The sequence below is a fragment of the Paramisgurnus dabryanus genome, chromosome 14, assembly GCF_030506205.2.
Source record: "Paramisgurnus dabryanus chromosome 14, PD_genome_1.1, whole genome shotgun sequence".
In the NCBI taxonomy this organism is placed as follows: domain Eukaryota; kingdom Metazoa; phylum Chordata; class Actinopteri; order Cypriniformes; family Cobitidae; genus Paramisgurnus; species Paramisgurnus dabryanus.
The window spans coordinates 17,129,668-17,147,477 of NC_133350.1; the positions used below are offsets into that span (position 1 = coordinate 17,129,668).

The window sequence follows — 17,810 nt, forward strand, 5'->3', positions numbered from 1 at the left end:
CACACACACACACACACACACACACACACACACACACACACGCGCACACACACACGCGCACACACACACACACACACACACACACACACACACACACACACACACACACACACCAATGTCTATGAATACAATGGGGCAAAGCAGCTGGACTGCAGAACCACAAGGCAGTCCTGCATACTTGATTACCCAACCAAGACTAGCCATCTGTACCATATGGATCATCATAACATCTGCTTTTAATCAATAACAAACAACAACAGACATTGTTTTACAAATAAAAAAAAATATATATATATATATATATATATATATATATATATTCTCCTTTATAAGCTTTTATTTTACAATATGACATTACTTGCTGTTTAAGCTTACAAACAGCTCTGCTGGTCTTTGGTAACGATGTAAATTCCCAGTGGGACCCAGTGGACACCTGCTATGTAGGAAAACACTGAAACCTGTTTAAGCCTATCAAGTTGTTATCAAAGGAAACCTGTACAGTGGCCTCCATAAGATTTGGAACAATAAAGGCAAAATTGCACTGTTTGCTGTGAGGTCAAGGTTTTACTTTTATATGTTTTAACATACACAATTTGTAGTATAAAATTGAACAACAGGTTTGGAAGTATGTGTACTACTATCTGCATTTGCTGACAACACGCATAAGTGAGAATGAAAGGTTGTTGTTGTTCTTTGTTGGTAAAACACGTATGCGTTGAAACGTAATACAATGTTATTAAAATGTGTCATTCTGCTGTTTTGCCTCATATGAATAAATGTTGCCCAAAGTAGCCTACATTAAAATGATGCCCAAACATGTACCCTTGACTTTGGACAAAACTGGGACGTGTGCAGTCAGGTATGCGCTATGAATTTCTCTCCGCTCTTGACCAGAGTGTGTGCACACACTTTAAATCTCTTCAATCACTTCCATGCAATTGCTTTATCTTTCCCGAAGTGTGCGTGTATGCGCTCAGACTGCGTCCCGTGCATTCGCAAATCCATCCGGTGCTCAAGCTCTCAATTGTAAATAACCCCTACGCTGCGCTGGGTGCGAGGAGTGCTCATGGGAGTTGTTGTTTCCCAGTGTCGCATTACGCATTGTTTATCATTTCGCATAACTTTTAAGAAAACTCTTTTAAAAAATTATATTAAACCTGCCAAAGTGGCTAGTGGGATTGGCTGTCTTACAATGGAAATCTAACCGCATTTGGTTGGTTGGCAGGTGTAAATGTCAAGCCCTGGTAGGTTTCTTCAAAAATACCACATTTTTAGCAAAAAGCTGAAATAATTCAATTTTTGTGAACATGCAGCGCCAATTACGAGATTTTCCGTCTTTCCGCAATGCCGCTATTATCCACCAGGTGGTGCCCTTCCGCAACTTTTTAAACACGGAAGTATTGCCCTATGGCAAGTGGCTGCATGTCCGTGTCTGTTTTAAAGATCGCTCTGAATGGGATCTCTATGAAAAGTCCATCACAAAAATGGAATTATCTTTGCTTTTTGCTCAAAATGTGGTGTTTTTGCAGAAACCTACCCATATTCAAAAGCTGATTACAAAGGAACCACTGAAGGTAGGATGAAAGATTTTTTTTGTTTGAAAGCAGAGGGTCTTTTTTTCATTTGGTATATTGTATGTTTATATATTTAAAGAAGAACATTTCCTCGAAGGCATTAAACTTTGGTGAAAATCATGAAAAACGCTGGCGCTGGCTGGCAACTTTTTTTAAAAACGCTGGCGGTGAAAGAGTTAATTGACTAGTTAACTCGTCAATGGCAGGGAAAGAGTTAAATAATGGTACACCTACATGCATACATACATAGAAATCACCATAAAAACTTTAAAGAGCATCTATTGTCCAATTTACATTTTTACATTTCCTTTGGTGTGTAATTTTGTATTAGTACATGTTAACGATATGCAAAAAGGCACATACCCCAAAGTAAACGATGACGCGAGTTATCGTCTTCAACACAAATCTCTTTTCTTGGACGACAACAAACACACGGATTGTAGGCAACAGTTTACTTCCTGTGACTGGTGATGTAGAGAAGACTTTTCTACATTGGGAGCGAATCTTTCAAACGTGGTAAGGAGTGTCATATTTCTGGCTGACATCAGAGGTTTTCATGCCAATCACAACATACAGATTAGCTGGACAATCAGTGACACAAAGCTTTTCAAATCCGTGCGTTTTAGGAAGAGAGTGAAATCTGGAGCTACAACAATGTACGGTATGTGGAATATAATGTGTTTTTTTAACCATAAACCACACCGACACATTGTATTATACCAAATTCACAAAATAACATTGTTTTTAGCAATGAAATAGGTGCACTTTAAACCTCTCCTAAAAGCAATGTACCTAAATGAACTGAAACAAATACCTCACACCTTTTTTGGAGCATAATCAATGGCAAACAGCCAGAACGCATTTCTTAGACACAAACAACAGTGTCTTCAAAACTGCAGTGTAATCCCCATTAGATGCATGGGAAAACACAAGGTTAAAGATGCCACAGTTTGCCATAAGGTTATTTCAGATGCATCGAATTACAGACACCCCCCGTGTGAAACACCTGCAGGCATGGTTATTATTTCTAGGAACAAAACACTTGTGTCAAACAGAGGTTATCACATCTCAGCTAATTACATGGACGAAAACAGGCCGAGATGCATCTTTAAAATATCATTATAACACCTATATAACAATAACAATATATTTATTACTATGACTCATTTAGATGAAATACAATACAATTTAATACAATAAAGTAAAGTCGTCATCTTCTAAAAGTCTAATGTAAAGAACATTCTGTAAAAATATAACCTTAATATTTATAATAAGTCAAATTAAAGTAAAATCAATGAGTAAAATCAAACTTGTGCTTCTGATTTCATAATCCGATTGGGATTTAACCTGGATTTAACAGACAGGGTGCCATTTCTTCATAGATTAAATGTAATTAGGGGAGTGGGTTACCTCCATTACAACAAGCTGGTTGTAAAAAGCACTGCTTTTAACCTACACGTGCCAGGCACAGATCAACTCTAGTGCAAGAAGTATTTCTTGAATGAACACTTAAAGGAACAGCCCACCCAAAAATTCTGTAATGCTGGTTTAAACCAAACTTATATAGATCCGATATTGGTGCTGCAAGTGCATTTCCTTCCTATAGAGACATATAGGCACATGAGTTACAATGAGCTTGATGGAGGTTGACATGCAGGCTTTAGATATTACATATAGCCCTGTAAAAACACCATCAATGGAGTAATCACGCTCCATTCGAGACACATATAAATGTACAGTGCCATATATATCATGTTGTGCTGACATAAATCTTTTATGGGTTCTTCCCTCTCCCCCACATGAGCTTGCCTGTTCTACCACCATCATGTGGACATTACATCTCGGCGAGGAACTTGGTAACGGAAAGTATAATCTTAATTTAAATTCAATCTAAACCATTTGTGCATAGGTTATAAACCCCAAGTCACCTTCTGGGGAACGTACGCTCACCCACATAAAAACCAAAAGGTACTTCTGCATGACCTTCAGAACAGCTGTGGTGACACTGACCTTTAGGTTACGGCCCTGGAGAAGGAAAAATAAACTGTGTGTCGTAACCTCACAGAGATAAAGAGCAATCTTTGTCATCTACTAGCAATCACAATGACAAACAGATCGACAGACATGCTTTAAAAGGGATGCTAAACTAATTAAAAGCAATGCCAGCAGATGAATATGAGGAATACAATGAATAAGAAACAGAGACTGATACTTTGATGGACACCCCGATATTAACAAACCCTTATTTCTTGACCTTTGCAGAGATTAGCCATTTAGCAATGCTCAGGATACGACTGTCTGAACACATTAGCTGCTAGCCCATGCTGACCCAATTAAAACATCATGAAAGAGGAGCTCCAGTACTAAACAACATAAGTGACATGACTGGATAGGCCTTGTTCAACCTGAGGTCATTGTTAGCTTTTAGTTTTGTGGACACAATCAAACAAGCTATCAGAAGATGCTTCTGTTGGATTTTACTCTGTGAAAATGTTTAAGTGTTTTATGAGTAATATCTGGTATTATGGGCTAAATTTGGTAATACATTCAGTATGCGGCTATTCCCACATGAAAAAATAAATGACTCTTTCCCCGCCATTGCCGAGTTAACTCGTCAATTAAGAAAAATGCTTCACTGCCAATGACGAGTATTTCCAGCAATACATAATACCGCTATTATCCACCAGGTGGCACTCTTCTGCAACTTATAAAACCCGCAAGTATGTGTTCTGCGCGGCGAGTGATGCCAAGTACTCGCATAATCTCATGCGTAATCAGAGTTTACAGTTAAGGGAGTGTCTTGCGTGTTTTTTGTGAACGTGAGCGTCTCTTTTATCATAAAAGGTTTTGACGCGTGTGCAGCAGGCACTTATTTTGACAAAACACATGATGCACATGGTTCACATGACGCAACAAACACATATTTTGAAAACACGAGCAACACACATGACACTCCGAACACATATGAAAAAACCGAAGCGAAAATGGTTTGAAAATAGGAAAAAGCAGTTGAGTAACCAATCCGTGAGAATGCCACGGAAAAAGACAGTCCGTAGCAGGGCCACGGAAAAATGCGGAGATCCGTGAGAATGCCATGGAAAAATGAACAAAAAATTCCGTGACTATCCCACGGAACTTCGTGAGATCAGGTTACTTCATTTACATCGGACACCAGGGGCTAGATTTACTAACAGCTTGCGCCAGCGCAAACCATAATTTTTGCGTTAAATAATGACTGTCAGGATTTACTAAAAACGCGCAGTGGATAAATAGCTTTGAAAAGGTGTGGTCTAATTATTTTTGCGACCGACCTTATTGGATATGCATTTCTAGGAGTTTCTCTTTTTTGGGGGGGAGGAGATTACGTATTAACTCATCAGCTCTGCTTATTTGCAACCCTGAACTAATTTGTGCTGCTCTTAGTAGATTGCGTTGGTCATTTTGGAAATCAGCTGTTGCGCCTTTTGTGTTTTTTTAGTAAATAACCCGCAGATATTAGCACTCCCATCTGCGCTTTCTTGGAATTGCACTTGCGTGCTAATTTGCCCTGTTTAGTCAATCTGGCCCCAGGTATGAAATGCACGGACCATCACAGACATATTAGTAGTACATATTAACTAACTGTAGTAGGTACGATTATACACACTTTCAAAAGTAAAAGATAAAAATATGACAATTGGTAACTCCTAAAAAAATTAAGTTGTTTCAATTTATATGTTTAAGTAAAAATCACTTTGTGAAAAAATGTAAGTTGAAAATGTTTACATTTTTTAGATGTTTCCAATTAAAGTAATGTTTTTAAGTTGATCCAACTTTTTACAGGGCAGTATATACTGGTGTTACTATATTAAACACTAAACTATACTACAGTATTGTTCATATGGACTGTTGTAGTCTAATAAGTCCATGATTTCTTTCAAGCCCATGATTTCATTTATTAGGCCAATAAAAAATGTATAAAAGGATTTCCCTAAATGTTTGTCATACTCATATATATGAATAATTTAAAGTCTTTATGGTTCCATTCTGTAATCATTTTGACATTTTCCATTCATCTTATTTTATGACTGACCGTCAATACAACATTCTGTTCAAATGTAACTCATTAATAAAAACTGTTGCTCTGCAGATTTCGTAGGATGTTATTTGCCAATTTCATAAACCACATCAGCAGGAGCAGTCGTCCCAATGGCTGGACACTTTCCAGTGTGCTTTGCATTGCCTGTATTCCATCTCTCTGCACAGCAGGATGTACAGATGGGACTGTGTGCAATTTGGCTAGTTTTTCCCAAAAAAGCCACAGCATACATCTGGCATAGGAAATCTGTGCTGTCTGATCATTGAGCACTGAAGTGAATTGAGACATAAAATGATATGCACATAAACTCAGTTTTTATAGAAGACTTCACAAAACAAAATCATCACATTATATACTGTATCACAAAAACATGTACTTAATACTACAGCTAATACAAAAAACATGGCTAATTGCAGTTTATTTATTGTTTAGCAGTAGAAGATCAGTTAGTTGACCATTAAAATAAAACCTCTCCTTAGAGTAGGCTATCAACTGAGTCCCAGCTGTGCACATACATTTGTTATACTTTCATGGATGGGACTTCCCATTAACTGTCATTAACTGAGCTAATGATTCTTTAGATTTAAATACATTATAAAGTACATTAAGCTGTTAATATTTTGGTTGTCTGGACACCAAAATATACTGTTAGTGATTGCTTTCAATATACTTGTGGGTATCTGGTTCCAAAATTGTAAATTTACATTTCAAGAGCTCAGATGAAAAACCCTGACATTTTTTTTATCAGACTCTTAATGGATTCTGCCAACAAACTGGAATTTCTGAATGGCCTGAGGTCGGGATTAAGTGGATTTTAAGCAAAGGTATTTGCCAAACATATAATATGTGCCAGTAGCATTGGGTTAATATCATTAAGTGTCTGAAGTCATCATTTATACACTCTACAATTGCTTTTAGCCAAAACGACTTACAGTGCATGCTATACACATACATATTTTATCAGTATGTATGTTCCCTGGGATCAAATCCATGACCTGAATTGTACAACCTGACCCACATACTGTACTGTACACATACATTTTTGATCTTTATTGCTTCTTTCATCTTTTTTCAATGCTTCTCTTGCCATATTTAACACATCATCCAAAACACTGCACTACAAATCTGTCCAAACCAGAAAGAACTGTCATTCAAAGATCATTTTCTTCATTTTTTTAATCTTACCGATCATTCCCTCCCCTTTTGTGTCAATTTGATCCCCCGCTCTTTATTTCTCTTTCTTGCCCCACTTTTTTTCTTAACAATAGAGACAATTGGGTGGCCCCTGAGGGCCCAAGAGGACGAGTTTAAATATCAAAAGCCCACAATGGACACCACGCCAGACTCCAAGAAGCTGCTTACCCCGGCCCCCACTGCCCATCTGCTTATAACGGGAGAAATTGGGAAGGAAGAGAGAGCGAGAGGGAAAGGACACGTTTGTGTCAACGCTGTAACAGACTGTCGTCTCTTGTCTCTTTCTCGCCTATTTTTATTGTTTTTTAAAGGCTCAGTCAAGCTTCTTGCCATCAGCTGTCACATGAAACTCATCCAGCGTGAGTCCTCCCCGCTCCAAAGCACCACCGTCCCTCCTCAGATACACATACAAACACATGACACATGAGGACAAAGTCTGTTCTCTTTTCTGACACCTCTCTCCCTCGCCTCAAGCCCCGAGGCTCGGGTTTCCCAAAAGGAATGAGTCTTCATTTTTTCACATCATTTTGTTCTGTGACTGCATGAGACTTTTGAAAGCACAATCTCACAGTAATTGCAGGGTGGCTTTACAAGATTTTGACATAAATGAAGAATCATATCACTAATATCCCTGAGCTAAATGTCCCTAGTGACTTTACGACAGTCTTTACACACAATCTGAAACCACTAACAAGAACACAGTAGCCAATTTCGTCTGACAGACAGTTCTATAGCAGATTATATGTGGTTATGATGTGGTGACCTCGATATTAACCATGTCTATTAAGGTAGCTTGTTGTTGGTAACACATATCTGAATTAGGACATCACATAATCTCTACACAATTATATAAACAACATGACAATGAAAACCCAGCTAAAGTTATTTTTGGTTTTCTACATAAATCATCCTACATAATGTAAAGACCATTCTGTTCAAATATAACCTTGATATATTTCTAAATAATACGGTCATGTCAAAGATTGAAATCAATGTCAAACTAATGAGAGAAATCTAATTTTAATGCTCATAATCTCAGAATTAGATGAGACTTTAGCCTGGATTTCACATACAGTATCTCTAAAAAAAGCATAAATCTATGTAAATTAAGCTTTGTTTTTATTATTGTGCCTTATTCATAAAACTCTTAATATAATAATAACCGTAATTGTTCTAGTGAAACCAGATTATAGATTTCTGTGTCCCATATACTTTGCATAGTCCAAAGCAGTTTCACATGACCACACCTTACTGACACACAGGGAAATGACATAGCCAAAGATATCCATTATAGTATCCCTTTGGCAAAATCATCGCTTGTTTCACGTTTTTTCATTGTTTGGGGCTGACTTGACTGATCCAGGTTGTTATGGGGAGATTCCAGAGCTTGCTGCCTGTCTGTGATCCCACGGGATATCCAAGTATCTAATGGAGACCCCACCTCCACGCCATGGAACAAGCTGTGATGTGAGAATGTGTCACATCAGATGACTCCATTACTAATATGATCAGATGGGTTATTGATTTTCTATTAAACAAACTTATGTGATCTTTAATCTGTTAAAGAATGATTTTGCTATGGTTTTAAAAAGATACTTATTTTACAAGTTAGTTTAAAAAACATGCCAACTACACGCTCATTTTTTCCTCTAATGTGGATTTATTTTATATCACTCATGATCACCACATGGAAAGTCATTTTATAAAGTTAAAACTTATTAACAGTAAAAAGGACATTCCACTTTTTTTGAAAATATGCTCATTTTCCAGTTCCCCTAGAGTTAAACATTTGATTCTTACTGTTTTGGAATCCATTCAGCTGATCTCCCGGTCTGGCACTAGCACTTTTAGCATAGCTTAGCACAATCCATTGAATCTGATTAGACCATTAGCATCAGGCTAAAAATAATAAAAGAGTTTTGATATTTTTCCTATTAAAACTTGACTCTTCTGTAATTACAATCTTGTACTAAGACTGACAGAAATTAAACATTGCCATTTTCTAGGCAGATATGCCTAGGAACTATACTCTCATTCTGGCGTAATAATCAAGGATTTTGCTGCTGTAACATGGCAGCAGCCGGCGTAGTGATATTACACAGTGCCCGAAAATAGTCCACTGCTATTAAAAGTAACCAAGGGGACTATTTTCGGCGTAGGGATATTAAGCAGTGCCCAAAAATATTCCCCTGCTATTGTAAGTAACCAAAGGGGACTTTTTTCGGGCAGTGCGTAATATCACTACGCCTGCTGCAGCCATGTTACGGCGGCAAAGTCCTTGATTATTACGCTGGAATGAGAGTGTAGTTCCTAGCCATATTTGCCTAGAAAATCGCAACTTTTAATTTTCCGTCGGTCTTAGTTCACGATGTCACTACAGAAGAGTCAAGTTTTAAATAGGAAAAATATTGAAACTCTGTTCATTTTTGAGCACGATGCTAATGGTCTAATCAGATTCAATGGATTGTGCTAAGCTATGCTAAAAGTGCTAGTGCCAGACCCGGACATCAGCTGAATGGATTCCAAAACGGTAAGAATCAAATGTTTAACTCTAGAGGAACTAAAAAATGAGCATATTTTCAAAAAAAGTGGAATGTCCCTTTAACACCATAATACACATGTATTGGCCAACCCCCCTCTAAAAAACAGCATTACCTCATTAGAACTGTGCCTTCGACAAAGGATTACACATACTTGCTAGTCCTCTCACTGTCTAGTTAATGGTTACAAATTTCAACTAATGTACACCATACAATTTGTGACTTTGGGACCTCAAACATCTGTCGTTCAATGACTTTTAATGGCTTTCAGCCTACACAACAGTTCCCAAAAGACTTCAATTGAGCCATAGGGTCTGAACTGCAGCTTTAAAGAAAAGAAGCTTTCTATAAAGATTTCCTGCTTTCAGACATTAACAATACTGTAAATGAAACACTCAAACAAGTCATCAAAGGGATCATCTACCCTATTTCAATATAATGTTTGATATGTACAATGTTACTCTTATGTCAACACAATAAAGATTTTCTCTGATGTCTTTTGTCTGACAGCTAACAATGAAACAATATTGCAGACTGACTTCTTCTACGGGCCTTTTAAATAAAACACCATCCACATACAGTGTCAAAAAAATCATCGTGTTAAAAAGAAATATTTGAAAATAACAATCAAAGGATAAGCAGGGAGTGCTCATAGCATTGTGTAGCTCTATAAAAAAGTATCTGTCAGATGCATAATTTGAATTTAACAACATAACTTCGTGTTTCTGTAGCTTGACTGGTTGCATTAGCAGCACAAAGGTCATGGGTTTGATCCCAGGAAACACACCTACTGATAATAATGCATATCTAAAAATGCACTGTAGGGTGCTTTAAATAAAAGCATCTGCCATATGCATAAAAATTAACTACTGTAAGACAAATTTTTGATTACATTACATAAGCCAAAGTGTCCGTTATTAGTCTCATTACTGTCTTTACCGTACTATGCTCAATTTATGCTATTTATTTATTACAGCAATCCTTGGGGGCAGGGCGCTCGGTCCCTGTTGCATACGAATGACCAACTGCTTCACAAACATCTGCAGGTGCAGGGCTGATGGGTTCAGAGAACCAGTGGGCAGCCTGCAGGGCTGAGGGCACCTTGTGCACCCCGCTCAAAGTCACCGGGAGAGACAGCACAGCTACAAAATTCAAGTGTTTTATGAGTGCACATATAAATCTGCTGAATTTAAGTGCTTTTATTACAGTTTATGCATATCTGTATATCAAAATAGAAGATACCGATCACCATCTGAACAAAAGATTGGGTGCCATGTTTTGAAATGGGAAGAATGAGGATAAAAAACACAATACACTACAACCTGCAAAGCTTTGATGTTGTACATCAAAAACACAGTCATCTTGAAAAGTTATTTCTGAAAAGGCAGAGGTGAGCACTAAAGCAGATCAAACAGAACATGAGAGGACGACTGATATTGCACTTTGACTGAGGGTGTGACGATAGAAATACAGACAATGTCGTACATTTTATTAAACTACTGAGCCATGATTAAATATGTGGTAACTGCATTAGACAGGAACAGGAAGACCTTAATAAGGATTCGAGTTCAGGGATCGAGATGCATGGGTTATTTCTTTATAATTATATTAACCAACAATATCTGCTGCATCTCATGAAAATCATGAGTGGCAGCGAAATAAAGCAAATCGGGAACGTTAATCATCAGACAATTACCTACAATGGTTATTCAAAACATTTCATAACCTATCGCAGTAAGGCTTCTTTTACAGAAACTTCACTGGATGGCAAAAAAACAAAAATCTATAAAGATGCCCACCCTTCCTGATTTACTCCAGTCTGAAATCCATTAACTGCCTTGATTTAACCAAACCCAGGCAAAGAACACCTTAGCAGCTATATAACAATTTATAACACAGCCCTATCTCCTAATATCTCCTAAAACACACTGCTCTACAATAAAACCAAATGTTTTCTTATTGTTTCATAAAAAGCTGCTGTTTCATAGCTAAAAATAGCACCTCTGGAAACAACAGCCAGAAAAGTAAAAGGTAAGCATCTTATTGCAGTGTGGGAAACCTGAGCGATGGTGAATTTGAGATGCATTATGGAGGTGAGGGAAGAAGGGAATGCTATTATTGGAATGAAAGGATGTGAGACCGATCTATCACGTCTTGGCCTTTTTTCTATGCAAACAAGACATACGTATATTATGTAGAAAGTGACGCATCACTGGGTATTATTACAAGAGTTATTTACATTCATTTAACAAAAATTATGCACTTTAATAAAGACAGAAGGGCCTAGGAGAGAATAGCAGGTTCCTCTAATGCCGTTTTAATTGCATCCTCAGTATGAGCATCCACAGGACTGCTTTATCAGTATGTTGCCAAATAAAAGGATTTCTTCAAAATTAGCCATATGGCAGAAAATACCGCTGTAAGTAAGGGAGAGGAGGTGTTTACGGCCAACCCTCTTGGCTGGTTTATACAAAACACAAGCTTATACCAACTCAATATTTATGCACCAATGGAAAAAGGGTCAAATATCAGCATCTAGTGGTGAGTTCAAGAGATTGCAACTTTAATACAGACATGAACTAAAAGTTAATTTCTACAGTGTGTGTGAGCTTGATGCAGTTGGATTATTGTATGCAAACAGTACAATAAATCTTTTTAATATTCCTGCATCAGTCGGAGATTTCATTTCACATTACGTTCTGTATTTTGATTCAATTTGCACTTTGCATTTTGTCGTTTCTAATTGTTTAATTTGGTCAAAATGTAAAAAATGCTATATGCTGTGACTAAGGGAGAAATGCAATTTTTTACGCTCCAAATTATTCATGAGTTGTTACACATTTTTGAGTAGCCAAATTTTTGTCTGGTTGCCAACGGTTAGGGTTGAACAATACAGATCACATTTCACAACTGCTGAGTTAGTGCTCTATGGAAAATACCTGCACAGAGAATTGAAAAACAGTACGGTGAATCCGCTGAATAGAGTGATGTCATGTATCTCTGGATCATTCAGACCATTGTCCAACTTAGTGGGAAAATGGGCTCAGGCCAGGTCACATGGCCACAGATATTATCTAATGTGGGCAGCTTTGCATCTTTAATTCATGATGGAAAATGAGTTAAAACAGCTTTTCTCACTCTGAGGTTTCTTATGTTGCAGACAAATACTAAAAATAAAAACTTTTCTTTTGCTGATCTATAAACCAGGTCAAAGATTAAAAATAATAATTTATTCCCTTAAAGCCAACCTACAGATTATATTCATCAGTTCTCTACACTATAAAACAGAGCGGACCTTTACTTTATCCACAAGGACATAATGGATAAAGGATAGATGGATGGACAAAAGTAGTTCTGACCGGATGTGGTTTAGGCCTATGACATTTCATCCAATCATTTACATTTACATATTGCCCAATATAAAAACACAATAAAATAAATACCCATACTGTTTATTTGTGACTATGTCATTACCAAATATCACAGTTAGCCTTCTAAACCCCATGATGATAGAAAGTTACCTATACAGGCCAAGCCCACACATCCTAAAAGATACAGATAGCAAATTATATTCTAATGCATCATTTGCATTACCAGCACTAGGATTTACTGTTTCACAACATCCTTGGGCTAAAATAATGTGAATTGCAAAAGATACCCGCTGGATGGGGCGATGACAGTTACACTCCTTACAGCATCTTTGCCCAACATGCTGCAGCATCGGCCTCAGAACCAACTAGGCTAACTGCTTTAAAAAGCAACATCTATTAGCCTGTGACTCAAAGTGAAGCTCCGTTTATTTATATCCATCAGATACTGCCGGTATCTTCATTTTTAAAAGGCTGTCGTCATTTGCGCAGAGCAGGAGACATAAGACCGCATCCCTTGGAGATGCGCAGAGAGGCTGAAACACACGAGGATAACGCGGTTCGTGTTTACTGGAGCAACACCATCATTAAAGAAATCGCAAATCTCGTGTTTTCATCTCCCAGTCTGTTTTATCAACGCCAGCTGCTTGTAATTCGCGTTAAACGATAAGTGTCAACGCTATGATAGCTGTTTTTCTTACCTGTATGGCTGCTGGTTTGGCCACATATGATGCAGTCTGGCTCGGTGCATCCAGTTGCTGTCGGGTAATGCGGTACAAGGTTGGTAATATCCCTCCTCGCTTCACTCTGTCCGTGAGTCTGTTTCAGCAGAGCGCGCACCCGCTTCCCACGCTCGCTCTTGTCTGTAGGGAAGTGTTTCGGGATAGGGCGCGACTCCGATTACGGCTGGACAGGTGTTATAAGAAGCGCGCGCATCATCTGCATTCATGCTGCACTTCAACAACGCCAAGTAAGCATTTAGGATCACGTGAATAAATTGTTAATGACAAAACAAGCTCCTAAAAATGTATTAAAAAAACTGAACGTAATGAAGGTATATTAGCCTACCGAGTACTATATTTTACAGTATTTAGGAGAAATCTTCAAACTTTTCATTCAGCCATTAAGACCACGGTTCACTCGATGATGTGATGTCATGTTTACTGTTTATGTTACTTCTTAATAAAAAGGCCTATGATTACATTTGTACCTTAAAATTTAAGAACATCCAAATTGTTGGACAAAAGATTTAAGAATAAAGTGACACTTGTCATAAATGTATCAAGTTATTTTTCTAGTAGGCTGCATAATGCCCTGGACACAAAAAATATGCATGATATTTCATTGACCATATATAGTCAATAAGCACATTAATATAGAGGACAACATTTTTGCATATTACGAATGTTACAATTATCATACGTAAAAAGTTTTAAGACAAACAGGTGTAGTATAAATACAGGGCATTAGTAAAGTATTGCTTTGGTTGGGCAGGACAATTAACATACAGTTTAATTAAGCAATGTTAAAGTGACATAAGTATGTGTTTTCCTGGTACTGTATCCTCCAATATAGCAAATTATTAGGTTTAAAATAAACAAACATTTGAAACATATTTTACTTGCCAGTACACAATTTTGTTTAAAAAATGGGTGGACAGAAGTCTCAAAAAGTTCTACTGGGAATTTACTGGGAGCTCGGAAATCTAATCTTGTATGCAGCCTGCAGTTTTGGTTTCAGTCTCTTCAGTCTTACAAAAGTCAATCCTGCATACTAAACCTTGAAGACAAAGAGCTGCACTGCAATTCCCACATTACACACGAATATGTCAGACACTGACAAACTTTGCTGTGACGTCTGTCTAGAATACAGATTAACAGTGCTCAGTACTTTGCTTTTAATGTTTCGACATACAATAGTTTGTATAAGATTATACACCGCCGCTCTCTATACGCAGAGTACGCAGATTGCGTAGGGCACCAACTCCCCTCGGGCCGGGGGCACCTTCTTGGTTGCTCAGAAAATAAAAAAGTTTCATTCTGTATAAATATGAATCACAACAACATGCATACAAACTATATGACGTTAAATACAGCATTTTGCAGTGAGTAAGCAGATGACGTGAAGGCTTGAGTGTTAAACCAATCAAACACCTGTATTACTGAGAACATAACCATATACATACCAACTTTTGCTTTTGTTAATAGACATCTGCTGATTTCTTAAAGCTGACCTTAAATTAACTACATTTACTACTCTCCAAAATTGCTTGGATTTATACTGACATGTAGGATAAGCTTTGCTACATTAGATTAAGCTAAAGTCCATAAGCTATACATAAGCTATATGCAGAAATATAGGCTATAATATATAATTGCATATTTGTATAATTTTAGTTTGTGTTGCTGTCAAAATAAAATTATAAGTGATAACAATAGCATTTTAATAAAGTTGTATTCTCACACATACTGAATTTGTGTGCGATTTTGTTGTTGTTTTTTAACTAAAGGGGGCACCACAGTAAAAGCCAGCAGCTGCCCTGACTGCACAAAAACATCACTTTGCTATAGGCCATGGGTTTTCAACAGGGGGTCCGGGGCGCCTTGGGGGTTTGTGATGGTATACTGGGGGTCCTCCAAGTACTGTTTAAATGAATTATCATTTTGAATTAAATTAGGCATCCAACAAAAATAAATTAAAAGTCTAATAATAGAAATTATCAAACTTGATTGAAATGATGGTTCCCATATAAAATGATATAACACTTGATTAAAATGTGGGAGTTTTTTTATTTTTTGTATGTTAAGTAAGTATTTGTGTATTCAAAAAATCTACTAATTTTAATATTTTTGGAATGTAACTGTCATAAAAAGTATGTAAATCCATAATTTACTTTGATACATGTACTTGGGGTCCCTGCTCCTCCTCTCTATCCATTAAGACCTCTGCTATAGACTATTGCAGTGGTCCAGAAGCCCTTCCAGATGTTTTTAAGTTTTTTAGTTCACATTTATTTTACATTTTGACACAGTTCTAAATTTTCTGTTAGTTGTATTATGTTTTAATATTAATTGATATTAATGTTTTGTTCAGTTTTAAAAAACGGACACAGTAAGTGCTTCTGAACCAGTGTTGTTTACATCTTGCAAAATGGCACAGTACAAGAGCACTTTAGCTTGTGGGGATATGATGCCTCTAGTGGTCATAAAGAGGATTACAGTAGGACTAATACTGACTGCGCCATATTTTTTATTCTCATACCATACCATTTATTTTGACCTAAAAATGTAAAAGTAGGCTACCAAGAACAAAACAAAAAAAAACATAGTGTTACTTTGATACTGATTACTGTAGTAGGCCTATATAACTGTAACACAATATTATATCTACATACACGTGAGACAATTATATCAAGCATAATTTAACACATTTATAAACTAAACAGCTTGTTTTTCTATTTAGACAATTAGATGTATGGTTAGTAATTAGCAAACCCTATTAATCAACTTAATAAATGGTATCAGCTGTTTATGAGATTGACAAAGGGTCTAACCAAAAGATGGCGCTATAGTTTCATGTAAGAGAAAGTGTCACCATAATAAGTGTGTCATCAGAGGCCTTTATATTTAGTGCTTCTTCAGAGAATCACTCAAAGTTAGAAAATTCTACTTTATTCAATCCCAGTGATAATTATAAACACAATTATATTGCCTACGAGACTATCATCCTGGAAAATGGGAACGCCCTATGTGAAGAGTGTCATTAAAACAGCGACAGGTAAATGTTTTAAACCCTGGTTCTGGCAGTTATAAAGCCGTACACTACAGTTAATTAATCTCATGTTTTAATAACCTTAGTAATTAGTTCAAGTTTAATATGCAGACAAACATTTTTTATAACACTGCGGTGTCTGTCAGGCATTATAGGATGCTGTTACCTGTGTGGTCCAATAGAGACCGCCATAGCTTCTAACAAACTATTTGAATCGACGTGTCGTGAGATTTGACTGTGAAAAGCCGAAAGCCACAGTGAGCAATAGGTGTGTTCGACTTCATGTTAAGACCATTTGCGCAAACCGTAAGGTGTATGACATCACAATACTGCGAGAGCGACTGCTGGGCGAGTGCTCTCGCGGTACTTTGGTGTCGTTCGCTTATCAGTTGTGCGCAGCACCTCGTGAAGTCGAACACATCGAATCACACAACCCGGTCAGACGACCGCGCGAGAGGAAAGAGCGCGTGTATCATATGGATTAACAGAGACACGCTTATGATTTTTGTCTGATTTTTACCACCGTGCACTGGAAACCGCCGCCTGATTGGGATTTATAAGCAAACAACACTTCAGCACACCGACCACCTCGGTAATACACGAGGAGGACTATGACATAAACGCTGAAGAGACCGTGCACACGGTATGTGGTGAACGTTTCTCTTTAATTTTACAGAGCGCATCATATTCGTGTTTTTAAACATTTGAACGATTTAAAGACGTTTACTGACGATTTCCTTGTGGGGAATTGCGATTTCCCGCACAGTAAAGCAAAACATTGTAGCGTTGCTCCCACTGTGACGTTTAATAGCTGATCTGATGATTTAAGGAGGCTTATCGTCGCGGTTTAGTTTACGTTATCGACTGTATCTCACACAAAATTCTGAATCTGTATCTCAAATTAAGTGCTTTTGTAAATATCAACTTGGCAAGTTTGGGCTTCGCAGTGCCACTAAAGATGTATACAAAGAGATAAATATTTAGTTTTAGCCATGGATAACGTTAGATGCTGTGTTTATCAAACGCAGTATTACTGAGGAAACGTTTCTCAGTGCTAGATTACCTAACGTTAACATATTTTAAGAGATACGATTCATGAATTGCAGGATGGAGATGATGTAAACATAAAGGGTCACGATGGTGTGTGTTGCTACGCAATGTCTTGCTTTGATATATCGCATGTGTTAAACACGACGTCATGGCGTATCTACAAGCGTCAAACGTGTGAAACGTTATCAAGAACAACTTTCACAGCCAAATAATTTTTTTCTTTCAGTCTATGATT

General features: G+C 37.3%; 2 protein-coding genes across 23 annotated transcripts in view; one reads left to right on the plus strand and one right to left on the minus strand.

Moving 5' to 3' along the window:
- Positions 1 to 13,717, minus strand: part of nfasca (neurofascin homolog (chicken) a) — a 95,304-nt gene extending 81,587 nt beyond the window's left edge. For 11 of the 22 annotated variants that reach the window (XM_065241337.2, XM_065241336.2, XM_065241347.2 and 8 more), the window contains exon 1: positions 13,456 to 13,714. The gene's annotated coding sequence lies outside the window, so the exon portion shown is untranslated. Of the gene's footprint in view, positions 1 to 13,455 lie in introns of all 22 variants that reach the window. The other 11 variants (XM_065241358.2, XM_065241357.2, XM_065241354.2 and 8 more) reach the window with 6 other exon arrangements.
- A 3,232-nt stretch (positions 13,718 to 16,949) lies between these two features.
- pik3c2b (phosphatidylinositol-4-phosphate 3-kinase, catalytic subunit type 2 beta) overlaps positions 16,950 to 17,810 on the plus strand; it is a 41,052-nt gene continuing 40,191 nt past the window's right edge. Inside the window, exon 1 of the mRNA XM_065241364.2 lies at positions 16,950 to 17,168. The gene's annotated coding sequence lies outside the window, so the exon portion shown is untranslated. The remainder of the gene's footprint in view (positions 17,169 to 17,810) is intronic.